Raw genomic sequence first — 18,376 nt, 5'->3', positions numbered from 1 at the left:
CCGCCGTCCTGGTCGCCACTCACAGACGTGCCCCACGCCCACCCAGAGCCACACGGGCAGGGAGCACGGCCGTGCCTGAGGACGCCTTTCAGACTGGCTGGGGACTGGGCTCCTTGTTCAGAGGCAGTGCTGCCATCATTCCGGCCCCAAACTAGATGGAGCCTACAGAGAAAGGGGGAGGCCCCAGGCTGGGGCAGACCCTCTGTCCTTTTGCAAAAGCCCCCAACAACACTCCCACTCTGGGCCTTATTTCCACCAGGTGGGCAGCTGGGCATGGTGCTCTCTGAGCCCTGAGCTTCCCTTCCACGGCTCTGTATACAGAATGCTCTTGCTCTGTGCACTGGGCCAGGTCACCATCAAGAGCTGCCCCGGCCTCCCTGGGCTTTGACCTGCTCCTAGGAAGCAGCGTTGTTTCGTGGTTGAGAGCCATGTCTGACACAGACAGGTTTGAATCTGAGTCCGTAGCTGGGAGCCTCAGCAAGCCACTTAAACTGTTCTGCGCCTCAGTTCCCCAATCTGTAAAATGGCTGTTATCCAGTAGAACTTACCTGCCAACAGCCCTGCAGGCCTGACGTGGCGGGAGGTGCCCTGTAGGAGGTTTGAACCCGGGCTGTGAGCTCTGCTGATTGCCTTGCCGCGGGGACGTTTGAGTCCTGGCCCCAGCACCGCAACTCACATGCTGTGTGATCTCAAACAAGCCACCTACACTCTCTGAGCCCAAGTTATGAAGTTGGGAGTAACATCCTGCCATGTGCGAATTCATCCCGGGTGAGGAGTGCCCATCATTTAGGAACCCTCGTCCAGGGGCTGTAGGTGGCACCCAGGCGGAGCGGAGCTGGCCCTCAGAGGGGACACACAGGTGGAACTGATACAGGGCGGAGCTGGGAAGGGCCAGGAAATCCAAGAGAATTGAGGATAAAAGGAAGACTGTGGAGGAATTTCACCACGGGGAAGCTACGGGAGTGAAAGCAGGGTGGTGTTGGTGCCAAAACTGACGACAGATGAAGGAGAAAAGATAAAAAGTCCAAAAATAGGCCTATACACATGGGAATTCACTTTATAATAGGAGATGTTATCCAAATTCACGAGGACAGGAGGAGCTATTCAAAAATTTTGTGTTTGGATGGTTGGCAAGGATACATTTGGAGAAAAACAGTAAGTTAAATGTATGCCTCATGTCATCCTCAAAAATAAATTCCAGGCGAATTATAAAACTAAACTTATTTTTGGAAAAAAGCATAACGATCTTAAAATATAGGGTAATATTCTTAGAATTTTGGAGTTCAGGAAATCCTCTAAGGAAGACAAAAACCTATAAGATATAAAGAAAAATATTGAAATATTTGAGGCCATAAAAAAGAACATTTTCTGTACGTGAGAAAAAGACACCACAAGCAAGGTTAAAAAGACAGCAATATCCAGGAAAAAACATTTGCTGGGAGTTTTAAATAGAAAGGATTAACATCCGTAATATATAAAGATCACTCATGCATCAACAATAAGAAGGTAAATTATACAAAGGGTGTGGTCATTTCAGGGCAGAAGAGCCTAAACTCTCAACGCGAGATCAGAGATACTCAACTTCCCCGGAAATCAGGGAAATGCAAGTTAAAGTAATGGTGGGAATTTTCTTTTTACCCAATAGGGTGGGAAACATAAAAGACTGATAATATGAGGTGCTAGAGGGTTAGCCCACAGGAGGGGGGGACTGTTAGGACATAAATTAGTGTATCCTCCTGAAAGACAATTGACAGAATCTATCAAGATGGAATTGACCAGAAATTGCCTGTCTAGTTACCTAGCATGAGGAAACACACATGGATGGAGAGCATTCGGGGCCAGTTTTTGGCTTAGCCCAACCTCCTCCCCTCCGACCTTCAAATTCCCCATGCTGAGAACACACGCCTGCCAACACATCCTTCTACTTCCTGCTCAACTAGCACAGAGCCTGGCGATCAGAGGGGACCTCTCGCTCTCTGGTTATCTCACATCTACCAGAGAGACGAATCCGCATTCCGTTCCCTGAGCCATCCTCTTAACAGCAGAGCCCGGGATCCAAATAGCAAAATGCAACCTTGAAGGCATTGGAGACTCGCTCGGGCAGGAGGTGTGAAACTGAAGAAGAAAATGAGAAACCCAGGTCGAGTGGGTACCTTCCCACTTACCCCGGAAGGTCCTCTCACCGAGCAGCCCGACGGCCCAGGACATGCCCGCCCGGCCTTCAGAGGCGGGATCTGTGTTGGGTGGTCGTCAGCCCTTGCTGAGTAAGTGGCATGTCTTCAGCCCTCTCTGTGCCCGTGACAGCCACAGCCCTTGCTATGCAGCACAGGGCTGAGTGAGATCAGATGTGATAAGACCCTGTGTCGTCCCCACCTTGGTGACAAGAGGAATGTCATGTAGCAGTTTCAGGAAGAGAGACCTGGAGGCCCTGGGAGGCTGTTCCCGCATCCAGGGCACCGGCAGAAGATGTGCCTCCTTCCAGACAGAGCCCGTCTTCACATGCATCACAGCAGCGCCTGGGGCACCTGCCCGGAGAAGCACCTCTCTGCTTTGACTCCACGCTGGGAAGGAAGTGCTCAAGGCGACATACAGTGCAGCAGGACGTCTGAAGCCGCCTGTAACTTTTCACCATGGAGCCTGCAATGCGGGTCCCAGAAACAAGCCCTGCGGCAGGGCCGGAGGCAAGCAGGCAGCGGGGTGGGGCGGACAGGCTGCAGTCGTCACCAGGCCCCTCACTCGCCTGGCCTGACTTGAGCCTGGGACGGCACCCGGGAGGGTGGGGCAGGGGCTGGTGGCCCTCTCCATTTGAGAGCTGGGAAAACTGGAGCAGACGGGTGAAGGGGCTTGGCCAGGCCAACGGTCAGTCTGTGGCATGGCCAGGAGAGGTGCCCAGTCTGTGGACACAGGGCTCCGTCAGCCCTCGGGCTGAGCCGTGGTCTGCAAGGCTGAGCAGGCAGGCTATCTAGGTGGTGCCAGTGCTGCCCATTTATGGGATGGCCGCCCTGTACAGGCATGTGATTCTGCAGCCCTGGGGGGAAGGAGGGGCGGCTGTCATGCACCTGCTTGCAGAGGAGGAGAATGACCCTGGAGGGGCTATGTGACACTCACTGTCACACTGCTGCTAAGGAGCAGAGCTGGGATTGGAGCCCAGGCCATCAGTCGCACCTGCTGCTTGCCAGTGGCTGTCAGGGCCATCTGAGGGCCTGTAGCAGGGGGCAGGGAGGGAGGTGTGGGAGCGGAAGTTTCAGGCAAAGGACACACGCACAGAGGTGAGGTGATGGAGGCAGAGGATGGTCAGCACTCTGTGCCATGCACCTGGGGCCAGGGGCGGGCTGGTCAGCATCCCTCAGAAACTCAGCTCTGGCCTCCTGTGCTTGCTTCCTGGGCAGAACCCACGGCCGCCAGGCCTGGGGAAAGCCCCCTGCTCCCTGAAGTGCCAGCTGCTGCTCAGGGCTGACCCAACATTTTCCCCCAACATATCCACCGCACGTCCCGCCTTCCCTCTGCACACGCCGCCTCCACACTGCCCCTCGCTCTGCTCCTCACTAGGCAGGACCGCCACTCTCCATCCCTGCCCTAAACACTAGACAGTGAGGGAAGGGGTGGAAGCAGTGGCAAGTACCAAACACTTCCTCCCAAAATGACGCTTCTCGAATGTCATTCGATGTAATTTCTTAAACCTCTTGATTACCCCCAGTGAATAATTGTGGCACCTGAGGCCCCGTGAGTGGAGGCGGCTCCCCAGCTCTGGCTAGGGCGCGGACTCCAGAGGCCTCTGCCGGGCTGGGCGCCCTTTGCTCTTCTCCTGTCAGCCCTCCAGCCCCACTCCCTCCTGTCCCGTCACGTAAGACGGTCTTAGGTGTAGAGCTGGCCGCAGTCACAGGCTGACACGTTGGAAGGTGGGGAATCTGGAACATCCTTCTATTGCTGCTCTGTGGCTACAGCCTCTGGGGCTGCGCCCTCCCAGCCCTCGCAGACAGGCAGGCCTCGGGCAGCACTGTGGCAGGGAACAGTGGGGTGTGACACGGGGCCGGCTCTGCCTCCCGGTTCCCAGGGCTGGTGCCCGGTTCCGGTGGACGTGAGACTGCCGGCCGGGCCCGGAGAGAGGGCTCATGAACGCTGTTATTACAGCCGAACGGGGAGCGCGGGGTGGAAAGCCCAGAAGAGAACGCGAGAACCGTGTTTGGCAGAACGCCTGCTCGCCCCAGAGCCGGCGCCCGGAGCCCTCTGTGCCCTCTCCAGTGTTTTCTTCTTTGCTTCTTGTTTTTTCCAGCCTGAGATACACTAATTGGCTAGAAGTGAAGATAGAAAAAAGGAACATCTCCCTTCAGCAAAGGAAAGCCACACTGCGGCCGCCCCTCCCGCCCCCTCTTCCAGGGAGCAGAGCTGTGCGGGCTGCCCCAGCCCTGCAGGCCGCCCTTGGGGGCCAGGGCCTCCGTCCCTCAGCCAGAGAGCAGCCTCCTGTCTCCCGTCCTCCAGCCTCTCGGCTCAGCCTCCCTGGGAGCCCAGCTCTGGGCGTTCCCTGCAACCCCAGCCGCTCCCCGCTGCTCCCCATCTGTGGCTCCTGGCCCTCCCCGTCCTCCCCACGGGGTGTCCACGGTGCCCCCAGCACCTCCCCTGGGGAAGGACGTTCATTCCTTGGTTCCTGGCGAGGTGCCATGGAAAGGGCATCCCTGGTTGACTTGTGTGACCCTCTCTACGACCCCCGTGGTCACCTGTATCCGCTCCCTTTGCAAACCGAGGAAACGAAGGCTTAGCGAGGTAAGCGTCTTGCCCGAGGTCACACAGCCAGGAAGTGGTGCAGCTGGCGCTCAGGTGTCCCCCAACGTGTTGGCCGCCATGCAGCACTGCCCTCTGGGGTGTCAGTGTCACAGCATCCTCGGAGTCATCACGCCGGCTGACCTGAACAGACGCACTGTGAAGCTTTGGCGCTCACGTGACAACGGCAGAGCGTCCCCAGCATGCACGGGACCCCAGCTCCAGCCGGAGCCCAGTGGAGGACTCTTTGCAGTCCCTGCAATGACGCGACAGCTGAGTTTCTTTACCTTTTACAGAGACGCTCAGAGGCTGTCAGCTCAGAGAAGTCAGGTTACCAGTTCGTGGAGGAACAGCTGCTAAAGGTCTGTATTCGTTTTCTCCCAAACTCGGGCTGAAAACAAGGACTTCTGACTTCACAGTGCTTCTGAGATCAGGAATTCAGAAGTGGCTTAGCTGGGCGATCCTAGCTGAAGGCCTCCTGTGAAGGTGCAGTGGAGACGTCACCCAGGGCTGCACCATCTGCAGGCTTGACCAGGGTTGAGGGACCCGCTTCCAAGAGGCATCGTTCACGTGGCGGATACGGGAGGCATGAGTTCTTACCACGTGACCTCTCCACACAGCTGCTCGAGCGTCTTCACAACACGTGGCTGGCTTCCCCCAGAGCGAGCGATCCGAGGTGGGGGGCAGAGACAGAGAGAGACAGAGAGAGATGGAGAAACAGAGAGAGGGAGGGACAGAGAGAGACCGAGAGAGAGAGCTAGAGAGACGATAAAGAGAGAGACACACACAGAGAGACAGAGAGAGATACAGAGTTACAGAGAGATAGACACAGAGACAAAGAGAGAGAGAGAGGGCAAGGGAGAGACAGACAGAGAGAAAGAGAGAAAGACACACAGAGAGACAGAGATAGAGAGACAGAGACTCAGAAATAGAAACACACAGAGATAGAGAGTGAGACAGAGAGAGGGAGAGATAGAGACAGAGATAGAGAGAGACACACAGAAACAGAGACAGAGAGAGACACACAGAGAGATGGAGACAGAGAAAGACAGAGAGGGCGATGGGGGGAGAGGGAGCTGCAGCGTCTCTGGAGTCCTTGGCTCTTGCATCGCAAACCCTCGCTTCTGCTTCAATCTTTGTCAAAAGTCAGGACTAAGTGCAGCCTGCACTCGGGGGGAAGAGCAGGGTCCCCCCTCTGCAGGGAGGGGTATCAGAGACTTTGTAGACGCTGAAGCCGGCCTCAGGTCAGAGCTGGGATTTGGGCCGACTCTCCCTCTCTGCCAGAACCCCTCCTCCGAGGTGTGATGCCCCGTCACCTTGCTGCCACCGCCCCCACACTGACTGGGGGCCCACTCCCGCTGTGGTGGTCTCCAACAGGGCTTCGCTGTGCCCTGCTCCTCTCCCCTCATCCCTCGTCCGCTCGCCTCCTCCTGCGCGCCTGGATGGCTCACACTGGGCCCTCTTGTGCCGCGCCTCTCTGTCCCGTCTGCCAGGCCAGTCGGTCCCCTGGCTCCATGGCATCCTCTTTGGTCCATCTCAGTAACAGGCAGGGGGCTCACGAGAGTGGAGGTGTGGCGGGAGAGGCTAAATTCAATGACCGTGCAACAGAAAGTCCTGGGAGGGCTCAGTGGGCACTGCTGGACTCAGGGCTCAAACGGGGTGAGAAGATTCAAGCTTCTTCCTGTGTCTCGCCTCTGCTTCCAGCCATGGTAGCCCCCGCTTCATTCTCCAGCTTCGAGAGATAACCCAGACCCTCCAGGGATCCATGGTAGTGCCTCCAGATCCCTCATGGTCACAAAACAGCTGCAGCCTCAAACCCATCAGGAAAGAGCACAGTCTACTCCAAGGACTCACTGCATCCACACTGTTGGAGGAGCCAGGCCACATGCTCATCCTTGAGCCGGTCATGCGGCCAGAGTGACACAGATCCATGGTGGGCTAGGCCTGTGTTCATGCTTATCTCTGGAGTCGGGGGGGGCCACTCACACCACATGGGCACAATGGGGGCTTGGCGAACTGAGGAGTTGAAAGAAAGATTTCTTGGACTCTCAAGGTCTCGTAGTAGTGCTCCTTTATTCAGAGAGTAGCATGAGTAGCACGGACACAGGACCCGTGGGCAGTAAGAGCTGCAGCATGGACACAGGACCCGTGGGCAGTAAGAGCTGCAATGTGTTGAGGGTTAGGGCTAAATTTATAAGGCATAGGTATGTGAGTTATTTCTTTACAAGACAAAGGAAAGATCATGTAAAACGTTGTTAAAATGGTGTCAGTGCAGGTGGGGTGTGGTTATTGGGTGGTCCTATAATGTTGGATAGGAATCAGGTGGCAGCGGTCAGGACATCCTGTGCTTCCCGGAGGATGATACAGATCGGTATGTAGGGCAGGACCCCTTGGCCTTGTCTCCCTGGGGCAGCCTTGACCCTCATCGGGCGGAACCAGGGAGGAGTGGCTTCTCCAGCTGGGCTGGGCTGGGGGAGGGGAGTTACAGGAGGAAGAAGGCATGGGGGCCGGAGAGGAAGCCGGGGATGTCACCCAGGGCTCCATGTCCACTGGTGGTCTGGAGCCTCCCCAGGCAGGATGGCCACAAGTGACCGTGTGCTTGGACACTGCGTGACTGAAGGAGGTGCCGTGGACTTCACAGTCTCTGTGACCACCCCTCAGCCGGTCCAGGCAGCCTGGCCTCAGGCCCCGGAAAGGTTCAGGCAGGGCCTAACGTTTCTCCTACAAACCCTGATTTCCCTCCCAGGAAATTCAAATGGGGGCCAACAGAGGCCCTATAAGAAATGAGCTTCAGCTGCCTGGAGACGAGTGTTGAAGGCTTGAGGAGGGAAGCCAGCTACGGAGGTGAGGGCATAGTGGGCACGTGGAAGGTGCTGGAAGGGCAGGGCAGGAAGCAAACAGCCTGCCGAGGCGGAGGCCGCTCACAGGTGGTAGACTGCGCGTGTGGGCGGGGCGATGGACAGCCCCCCAAGAAGCTGGGGGGGCCCCTGGTGGAGGAAGCAGCAGACGCCGGCCGTGTCTAGAGTGGTTTCAGCCCAGCCCTAGTCGTGTTCTGGCGCTGGAGCGCTGGGCCAGGCAGTGAGAGGGCCAGGGAGGAGCTGCCGGCCCCTGACGCGCTCTCCCTGGTCCGGGCGTGACGGTGGAACTCGGGCTGTCAGGCTGGCACCTTTCATTAACGCTGCAATACATTTTTAATACATTCCATTTTTCTTTAATTTCAGATTATATTGGGTCTGGTTGACTCTCCCTTCATTATTGAGTTGCGCATCGTTAAGCAGTTAGAATGGTTCTGCAAAGCGGTGCCTGGTGCCTTGTTAACTCTTGCAGACCCCTCCCTGGGAACCCAGGCTTGATGGCTTGGTTTAAAGGTACAGAGATGTGAAATTGCCTCCTCCAGACCCACAGCAACTGTTGCTCACCGCCCTCCGGCCTCTTCGCTCCTGGTCTATCCCAGCCTCGATCGGTAGCCCTCACGGCCTGAGCCTCCTCCGGGAGACCTGGGCTGGGGGACGGGAGCCCTCACCTCATGGCGTGTCACTCGCCTCCCCTGGTCCAGGCTCTCCCCACTCATCTGATGGGGACCCCAGTGTCCACGACAGGTCTGACCACCTCCGCAAACCCTGCCTCCCAAATCGGAAGGTCAGGATCCAGTTTCTGTTGGGGCCCGGCCCTCAGTTGAGCCCTGTGGGAGAAACAAAAAAGACGGGCTTTCTGTGGATGGGGCCTTAGGACCTTGGCAGGAAATGTGTGCAGGCCAAGTACCCTGAGTGGAGTCAGACTGGGAGAAGGGTGTGCACCATGGGCTGAGCAGTCAGGACAGGCTTCCTGGAGGAGGAGGACCTGTGGACCTCACTCTGCTCTGCCCTGTGATTTCCAGCTAGATGTTCACTCCCCAAAAATGTATGTCCTTCCTAGTGTTTCCTGTGAACAAGGAGGGATAAGGAAGTGAAGGAACACAAGGAGAAACAGGGGCAGGAGGACATAGAGCGGCCATTGCACACGTCCCTGCTCCGGAGGCTCCAGAGACGAACGGGAGGAGGGGGTCTGGCATCCATCCCACTGGACCTGAAGCAGGCTCCTCGCTGGTCCTGTTGCCGTCAGGCTCTCCTCCCTCCAGACTGCCTGCAGGGTGGTCCTTTCTATACCTTCCACACTCACGGAGCTGTCCATTGGCAACATCTGTGAGCTTGCTGGAAATCCAGAGCCTTCGGGCCCCCAGCCCTGCAGATTCCCAGTGGTATGCAGGGCATGCAGGTCCATTTGGAGAAGTTCTGCTCTAAGACCCCGACATATGCCTTTGAGTCTTGAGATTAAACCCCAGTGGCTCCCAATCCCCTCTAGTGGCTCTTTCGCTGAGGACCACAGTGCAGCCAGCATCCTCTCCCCCCCGGCCTCTGACTCGGCCGCTCACGCTATACGAGTGGGCCACCTGCTTCACGCCTTGTGTGAGTCGCTGCCTCTGCCCAGAACGCTCCCTAGCATCCCAAGTACGTGCCTTGCCAACCTTCAAGACCCTCTTCAAGCATCCCTTTGAGCTTATCGCTGTCCACCACTGTCTGTACCCACAGCCACAGTATAGCCCCCTCAGCCCAAAGGCGGGGCCATCTCAGAATCCCCCTCCCTGTCTGCCTGGCACATAGCAGGTGTCCAGTGAGAAGCTGAAGAATGAATAGGTGGCTATCTCCATCCCAAGGCGCCCCTGATCAGACGGTGAGATGCAGCCCCCACCCCAGAAACTGCTGTCCTGAAGAAAGGGCACAGCCCCCCTGTCCCTGCTTCCGCGGCCAGTAATCTAGTTAAGGACAAACAACTTTATGCATGAAAGTGACTTGAGAACATTGGCCCAGAACTGCTCGGGCCAGCGCAAATGAATGCGGTGCACCCAAGGTTGAAATTAGGGAAAAAATGCATTAACCTGGTGGCTTAAATTAAATCACAGCCACATCTCTTTTCAAATTAAGTCCCTCATTCATGTTGCTTGTCATCACGTTGGAGTTGCTGCTGGTACTGACGCTATTTTCTCTCCCCTCCCCACCAACTGGGATGTGGCCGAAAGATGAGAAGGGGTCCCGTCTGAGTCCTAAGGAGGCGCTGCAGATGGTGTGAAGAGCTTGTGCCTCAGAACGGATGCCTTCTTCTTCAGTTCAGGGGTTTCCATGCACCGGTTACCAAAATCAGAAAATTAAAAAATGCAGAATGTTTGCATGGAACGTAGACGGTCCTTTCTCAACCTGAAATCCTTGTTTTCAGCACTTTCATTGATGCAGACATCTGCAAAGACGGCTCCCCTGGTTGTTAGCTGCGGGTGAAGGCATCTCTGCATCGTCTCCTCCTGACTTTTCTTTAGGTCTGAGGGTTTGGTCCTTGATGTGGCAGGAAAAGCCCTTCCTGCCCCTTGCCCAGGCTCGTCCACGACCGCTGCCCCTCACCCCTTGTCCTCCCACTCTTTGCAGTGCCTCATACCCCATAGATGCTTCCTCCCCATTGGCCTCTGTAATGCTGAGCCTTCTGCCTCGAGCCCCCCCCCTTGCTCCCTCAGCCTTGACAGCCCCCCATCGCCATGCCTCAGCTCAGGTATCACGCACTTCAGGAAGCCCTCGCTGTTCTTGGCTTCCAGGTGCTGTGCTTGGTTTTCCGCATCAGTTTCCTCTTAGGATGAGAAGCTCTCAAAGGCAGCTTCCTACCCTCCGTGCTCCACGATCAGCACATGAAAAAGAGATGTTCAGTTAATCCATTCACGAGTCTAGACGCCTGGTGTGATGGCTTTCTGGCCTTTTCTGGAGATGCTCGAGAGTCACCATGGTCAAGCACTTCAGGCCTGGGGTTCAAATCCTCGCTTCAAATCCTGACTCAGCCACTTGCTGTCTGTGTGACCTTGGTCACCCTCCTGGCCTCTCTGTGCTCAGTTTATCATTCTTAGGAGAGGAAAAATAACCATGCCATCCGCTCGGTCATTGTGAGAACTAAATGAGATGATGTGTAGAAAGTGCTCCACACAGTGACGGACAGGAGCTCACTTACTGACCAAATGTTGGTGGGGAACCTGCAGCATCCCGGGGCTGGTCCCACAGCAGGAGGCCGCCACTCCTACTGCTGCTCTTGGTAGCAGCAGTACGAGTACTCCTAGTTCTAGGATGGGGTAGTAGGAATAGATAGCTCCCTAGAGGAAAGAAGATGGGGATTTTAATGGTCTTATTTCCTGAGCCTACCTTCTCAGTAGCTAAAAATGGTGGAGAAAACCTGGTGGTGGGATTCAAAGCACAGAGGAAGAAGAATGAAACTTCAAGATGGCATCTGAACTGACATTGGACGACCTCTGCTCCCATTCCAAACACATAAGATGTAGATTACAATGGAAGCCTTCCCCCTAGTTAGAAATATATGGTAAAGCTTACAACGAAGAGGTCATTTTAAAGAGGTGCATAATATATACCAAATAGGCCGGGCCAGCCCTGGCGGCCTGGTGACCAGGTTTGGCGCACGCCGCTGCCGTGGCCCAGGTTTGGTTCCCAGGCGCAGACCTACATCATTTGTCTGTCAGCGGCCATGCCATGGCAATGGCTCACATACAAAAGAAAATAGGAAGATTGGCAACAGATGTTAGTTCAAGGTGAGTTTTCCCAGCAAAAAAAAAAAAAAAAAAGAACAAAAAAAAGGAGGTTGAGTCTTGGAAGATGGATTGAGAAGGGCCAACATGGCATCATATGAGTTTCAGAGGAGACAGAGTGAATCAGAGAGAGGAAACATTCATGGATTTCATGGCTATGAATATTCTGGAACCAAAGAAAGAGATGAGTCCTCAGCTAAGAGAAGCACAATTTATTCTAAGAAGGATAATTGCAAACAAACCCACAACAAGATGTATTTTAACGAAATTGCAAAACATCAGAGAGGAAAGCTTAAAAGCTATGAGAGAAGAGATGAAGGAACACTTACGATCAGCCACAGGAGGCACTGGGAACAAGATAGTAACATATCCAAATTGCTGAGGAAAAATAATATCTAACCTAGAATTCTATACCCAGCCAGACTGTCATTCAAGGACGACAAAAGTCAAGATTTTCCAGACGTACAGGGATTGAGAGATAGTGCTGATCCTGAACCCTCACTAAGAGAACTAACAAATGATGTAACTCAGCAAGGAGAAAAAAACCTAGGAGGAAGAGTTAAAATTCAGGCAACAAAAAGGGTTTATTTATTGATAAAATACATTTGTAAACATAATTTGCTACTAACTATTAAAAAAAATCCCACTAGCGTTCTATGCTTACAAAAAGAAGCTAAAATAAAGTCCTCTCCAATAATAATGATGCGGAGGTGTGTTTAATGCTTAAAGCATAGAAAGATTCTGACAATGCACAGCAGGAAGGTGGAAATTCTGAATGTATTTCTAATTTCTGGATTTATTTTTAGTTAATTCTGTGTGTTATAATTTTAAGTAACCACGAAAATGTCAGAAGTATAATTCATCATTGACAAACCTGCTGAGATATAAAAGAGAAAGTATCAATCCAAAAGAAGGCAAGAAAGGATGAAAACAACAGTAAAATCAAAATAAGATAATAGAAATAAGTCCAATATAACAGTAATCAATTACAGTAAATGCAAATGTTCTAAAAAGAAGATTATAAAATTAGAAAATAAATTGCATTTATATGTATGTATATAGAAAGGTTAAAACAAAAGTGCAGAATATTAATCACAATGAAACAATTCTAGCAATATTAATATCACATAAAACTGAATATAAGAAAATTGATGGTTGAATTGGAGAAGCATTTCCATTTAAGTCATGAATAAGACGTGACCGACCTCAATCAGGGCTGCTATTCAACATTTTGCTGGAGGTGTAATCTGTGCTACAAGAAAGGGAAATAAGATAGACAATGGAAAGAGCCAAAAATGCGGTTATTTGCAAATTACACAATTGTCCAGGAAAATGTGGACAAGTGATTAGAGCTGAGAAGAGAAACTAGCAGAGTTCCTGGGTACAGTGATCCACATATTAAAACAGAGCAGTTGAATATAGAACCAACATTTTTAAAATGGATAGTGTATCATGTACCATAAAATAACAAATAAATATAATGGAGAAAAAAATTCCCATTCACAATAGCAACAAAAAATATGTTACCTAGGAATAAATGTAATAAAATATGCACATGAATTTGTATAAAGAAAATTACAAAATCGTAAAATTTTTTGAAAGATACAATAAAAGATCTGAAGAAATGAAGAGATTTTCATGGATGAGTAACTTAATACCATAAAGATTACAACTCTCTCCAAATTAATTAATAAATCCAACATTCCCCCAACTGAAATCCCAACAGTATTGTCAGTGGAAATTGGCAAACCAGTCCCCAAATTCACACTGGGGAGTAAAAGTACGAGAATAAATTTGAAGAAAATTAGCTTACGGAAGGGAGACTTGCATGCTAGAAGTCAAAAAGTATTATGAAAACGTAGTAAATAAATCTGGACTATAATAGTACACGGAATTACAAAGGGATCGATGGAACAAAAACAGAACATGGGATCGCCCTGAAACAAATAAACAATGGAAAAATAAATGGGAATTAGCTGAATCGTAGAGGTGGTATTACCAATCAGTGCAGGATGGATGGATGACTCACTATGGGAACTTTCCATTAGAAAAAACATTAATTAGATCCCCTCCTCACCCTATTCAATGTAATGAATGCCACATGATTAGAGACATAAATGAGAAGTTTTTTAAAAAGTCTTTATAACATCTCGAAAGAATTATAGGGTGTTTCCATTAAACCTAAGAGTAAGGAATAATTTCTTTTTTTTTTTTTTTAAAGACTGGCACCTGGGCTAACAACTGCTGCCAATTTTCTTTTCTGCTTTATCTCCCCAACCACCCCCCTGTACATAGTTGTATATCTTAGTTGCAGGTCCTTCTAGTTGTGAGATGTGGGACGCCGCCTCAACGTGGCCTGACGAGTGGTGCCATGTCAGCCCCCAGGATCCAAACTGTGGGCCGCTGCAGCGGAGCGCGCGAACTTAACCACTTGGCCACGGAGCCGGCCCAGGAATAATTTCTTAGACCAGATTCAAAGAGGACAATATCTAAAGCAAAAGATTGATGAATGTGACTATAGCAAATGGAACACTTTGGTACAAAATAAACAAATAAGTACAATTAAAAGAAACGCAACAGCTGGGAGGAAGAACCCACAGTACACATAGCAGAGCACTCGTGTCCAAATATATAAATAACTCTTACCAATCAACAAGAATAAAGTAAATAATATAATAGAAAAATGAACAAAGATTAGGAGCTTCAATGCACCGAAGAGGATTCCCGAGTGACCAATAGCAGGGAAAGATGCATAAACTCACCAGCAATCAGGGAGATGCAAGCTGAACAATAGATACCACTTCACACTCGTCACAAAAGCAAATCAACACGTCTGTCTGACAGCACAGGGCCTGATGAGGACGCGGGCGTGGGAAGAGACAGCTGCACAGCAGGAAGAGTCATTGTTTCAGCACCACGGACAGCGGCTCAGGGACCAGCAAGGGTGAACAATACGACCCAACCAGCATGTAACATTTCAAAAAAATCAATATAATGCCCTATCTATAACATAAAGTAGGAATAAAAGGAGAATAATTTGTAGTAAAACAACATGCAACTCAATATATAAATGCTTAGGCATAGCTAAATGGAAGAGTCAATGAAGATGTCAAATGCTTTTATTATAATGAGCAAGTTTGCATTTGAAATATTTAGCTGAATACTGTCTACACTTTCCTTTGCATACATTTTGAAATAAGACTGAATAAAAACACTTGTGTGTGTGTGTGTGTGTGCAATCACCATTAGCAATTAATGTAAGTGCAGACTAATAGACATGCATTGTGTGGGTTTCTAGAAGAGAGGATTATGTGCCACCCTATTCCATGAGGGTGACATTTATAGAGGCTAGAATGAGCCCCTTGAGTGGCCCAATACCACTGGTGACATGATTATCTGAAATGGTGAATAACTTTTGATAAAGTTCTGATTCAAATATAGTTCAATCCAACCTCTATTTACAAGGTATTTGCATTCCTTGAAAATTCAGCATATTTGTTCAGTTTACATTAAATCCATGGAAAAATGTTTTTATTTATATCTTAGATTGGGTAAACAGATTCATCTACGTGAATGCTCAGATGGGGTATTTGAAAGTTGTGTGAGATGCAGGGCAGTTCTTCATTGAGGGAGCCTACCATCCCTGGCTTCTCACCCTACAATGCCAGTACTACGATCCCACGGCCGTGAGAGCACCGAGCGCTTCCACACAGGTGGTGGCAGGGCCAGAGACACCCCACTGAGCACCAGGGCCGGGAGACCTCCTTCAGGCCTGTGCCCAGGGGCCGTGCACATGGTTGCTTAATGCAGTGTTTGTGATGGTGGACGTCTAGAAAATAGCCCCATGTGATGGGATACCAATCAGTGGTTAAAATAAATAAACTCAGGGTCTTTTGTTTCCAGGAACGGTGGGCTTGGTAATTATGACCTACTTCTCTGCTAAAACTGGATGAAATGTTAAAAAACAAACTCTTAAAGGCATTGAACAATGGAGCAGAATAGTAAGTCCAGAAAGTGACCCACACAAATATAGTCAAATGAGTTGTACTAAGATGCAAAAGCAACAGACTTCCCAATGGAGAAAGGAGAGTCTTTTCAACAAACCGTGCTGAAACAACTGGACATTTATAGAAAAAACTGCATCTTGACAGACGCTTCGTGTGTTACAGAAATTCCCTCAAAACAGATCACAGACCTGAAAGAGAAATGGAAAAGTCCAGAAGTTCTGGAAGAAACTCTTTGTGACCTTGGGTTAGACCAGGAGTCAACACACTGGGGCTTGTGGACCAAATCCAGCTCAAGGCCTGTTTCTTACGCCCTTGAGCTGAAAATGGCTTTGCATTTTTAAATGCTTGTAAAAACAAACACCACCCCCCCCATGCCCCCCACAAAACAAAGCAAGAACCTAGAACACGTGACTGAGATAGAGGCCGTATGTCCACAGAGATTATAATATTTACTATCTGGCCTTTTTCAGATACAGTTTACCAACACCTGAATTTGGCAAAGTTTTTTTGATATGACATGAAAAGCATAACAGTTAAAAGAAAAACATTGATAAGTTGGATTTTATCAAAACTAAAATGTTTGGTCTGTGAAAGACGCTATTAAGAGAATGGAAAGACATTTTCATGGGAGATATATTTGCACCTGGGAGAAAGTATTTGTAAGTCATCACATCTCGGATGAAAACTTTCTATCCAGAACATACAAACAGCTCTCATAATTTAATAATAAGAAAACTAATAAATCAATAAAAAGTGGGCAAGTGATCTAAACAGACATTTTTACCTAAGAAAATATACTGGTGACGAACCAGCAGATGAAAATATACTGAACATCACTTGTCAATAGAGAAACTCAAATGAAAACCACCATAATATGGCAACACATCCCCATTAAAATGTATGCGTGTGTGTGAATATACATGAATGCGTACATGTGTGGATGGATAGATAGGCAGATAGACAGACAGACAGATAGACAGACAGACAGATAGAAAGAGCTGGAAAGGATGTACCTGGGCCTCCTATGCATTGCTGGTAGGAACACAAAACGGGACAGCAGCAACTTTGGGAACATAGTTTGGCATTTTCCCAAGAATTCGGAAGTGCACTTACAGTACAGCCCAGCAATCCCACATGTAGTTATTTTCCCAAAAGAAATGAAAACCTCTATTTTCACTAAACCTGTATTTGAATGTTTATTGCAATCTTCAAATTCTGGAACCCCCTAAATATCCTCCAGCGGGTGGAGGATGAACACTCCGGGGTCCTTCCACACCGTGGGATGCTCCTCAGCAACCTACAGGAGCTACACACAGGAGCGTGATGAGTCTCAAAGGTGCAAAGCTGAGAGAAGAGGGCCAGACCCCAAATGCCGCATACACTCTGATGGTGTTCATTATATGACATTCTAGGAAAAGCAAAACTGAGGGGATGGAGAAGAGGCCAGTGGGCATCAGGAGTTGGGGGTGAGGGAAGGGGTTGGCCACAGAGAGGCAGGACCACAGAATTCTGGGGTTGATGGAACTGTTCTGTGCCCTAATTGTGGCGTGGGTACGTGCCTCTGAGGATTTGTCAAAACCCATTCAACTGGGTACCACAAAGAGTGAACATTACTGTGTGTAAGTTAGATAAATTTGAACAAACACATAAAATGTAGATGTGCAAATATTTGCCTCATCATCTCTACTTAGAGGAATATAGAATCCTACAGAAAGCTGAAAGAGATGTGTGCACAGACAAATGAATGAAACGTTCACTGCAGCGTTCTTTGTAAGAGCAAAAGTTGAAAATAAATCTCAATATCAGGGGTCTGTATGAATCAATTCCGAAACAGCTACAGGATGTTGGTGAAATGTACATGTAATGAACGATATGGCTAGATTTCAAAAGCACATTTTAAGTGAAAAAATACATTGTGGAATATATACAGCGGGAGAGCGTGTTAATTTTTATAGCTTCGTGACAAGTCTTGATTTATAATTCACTCTCATGAGACTTAAAAACCCCCAAGGCAACGCCACGCAGTTTCCTCTGACACTCGGTCACAGCCTAAACAGAAGGACAGGCGCTGAGGTCCATCCTCCACAGACAAGAGACTCACTTTTCTCTGGACCCAAGGACAACAAAGGAGATTTCAACTTGATCAGAATTGCTCATTTCCTTTATATTTTGAAAACCTGGGGGCTGGCCCTGTGGCCGAGTGGTTAAAGTTCCACGCACTCTGCTTCAGCAGCCCAGGTTCACAGATTCGGATCCCACGCACGGACCTATTCCACTCCTCGGCCGTGCTGTGGGGGGTCCCATGGACAAACTGGGGGAAGATTGGCACGGATGTTAGCTCAGGGCCTCAGGGTGAATATTCCTCACAAAAAATTTTAAAAATAATAGATAAAAACGAAAACCTTTAAAGAAAAAAGTCTGTAGCAAAAATGACAAAATGCTAATTTAGGTAGACGGATGTGGGTGTTTGATTTTAATTCACTGCAAAAAAGAAAAAAAAAAAAAGCAGGATGAATTATCAATTTGTCCCAGTTCCCTTCCTGTTGATCCAGAGCTGGTTTCCTTGGGTCTCTTGGCTCCAAGCCCGTACTTGCCTCCTCTGTAATGTGGTCCTGAGGCTGAGATCTGCAAACCATGGTCCCCAGCCCAGTGGTCACCTGCCGCCTCTTTTTTTTTTTCTGCTTTATCTTCCCAAACCCCCCTGTACATAGTTGTATATCTTAGTTGCAGGTCCTTTTAGTTGTGGGATGCGGGACGCAGCCTCAACGTAGCCTGACGAGTGGTACCATGTCCGCGCCCAGGATCCGAACCCTGGGTCGCTGCAGCAGAGCGCATGAACTTAACCACTCGGCCACCGAGCCGGCCCCCTAGTGCCTCTTAATTTCTGCCAACAGAGACTTGAAGGCAGAGTGGGAAGAAGGACTCCCTTGCTGCTCCCAGGGCCTGTCAGCATTCCCCCAGCACGGCTGATTGTCTCTCAGGGGCCCTGGCGGAGCCCAGGTCT

The sequence above is a fragment of the Equus quagga genome, chromosome 16 (genome assembly GCF_021613505.1).
Source record: "Equus quagga isolate Etosha38 chromosome 16, UCLA_HA_Equagga_1.0, whole genome shotgun sequence".
In the NCBI taxonomy this organism is placed as follows: domain Eukaryota; kingdom Metazoa; phylum Chordata; class Mammalia; order Perissodactyla; family Equidae; genus Equus; species Equus quagga.
Note: the sequence above shows the minus strand (reverse complement) of the source record.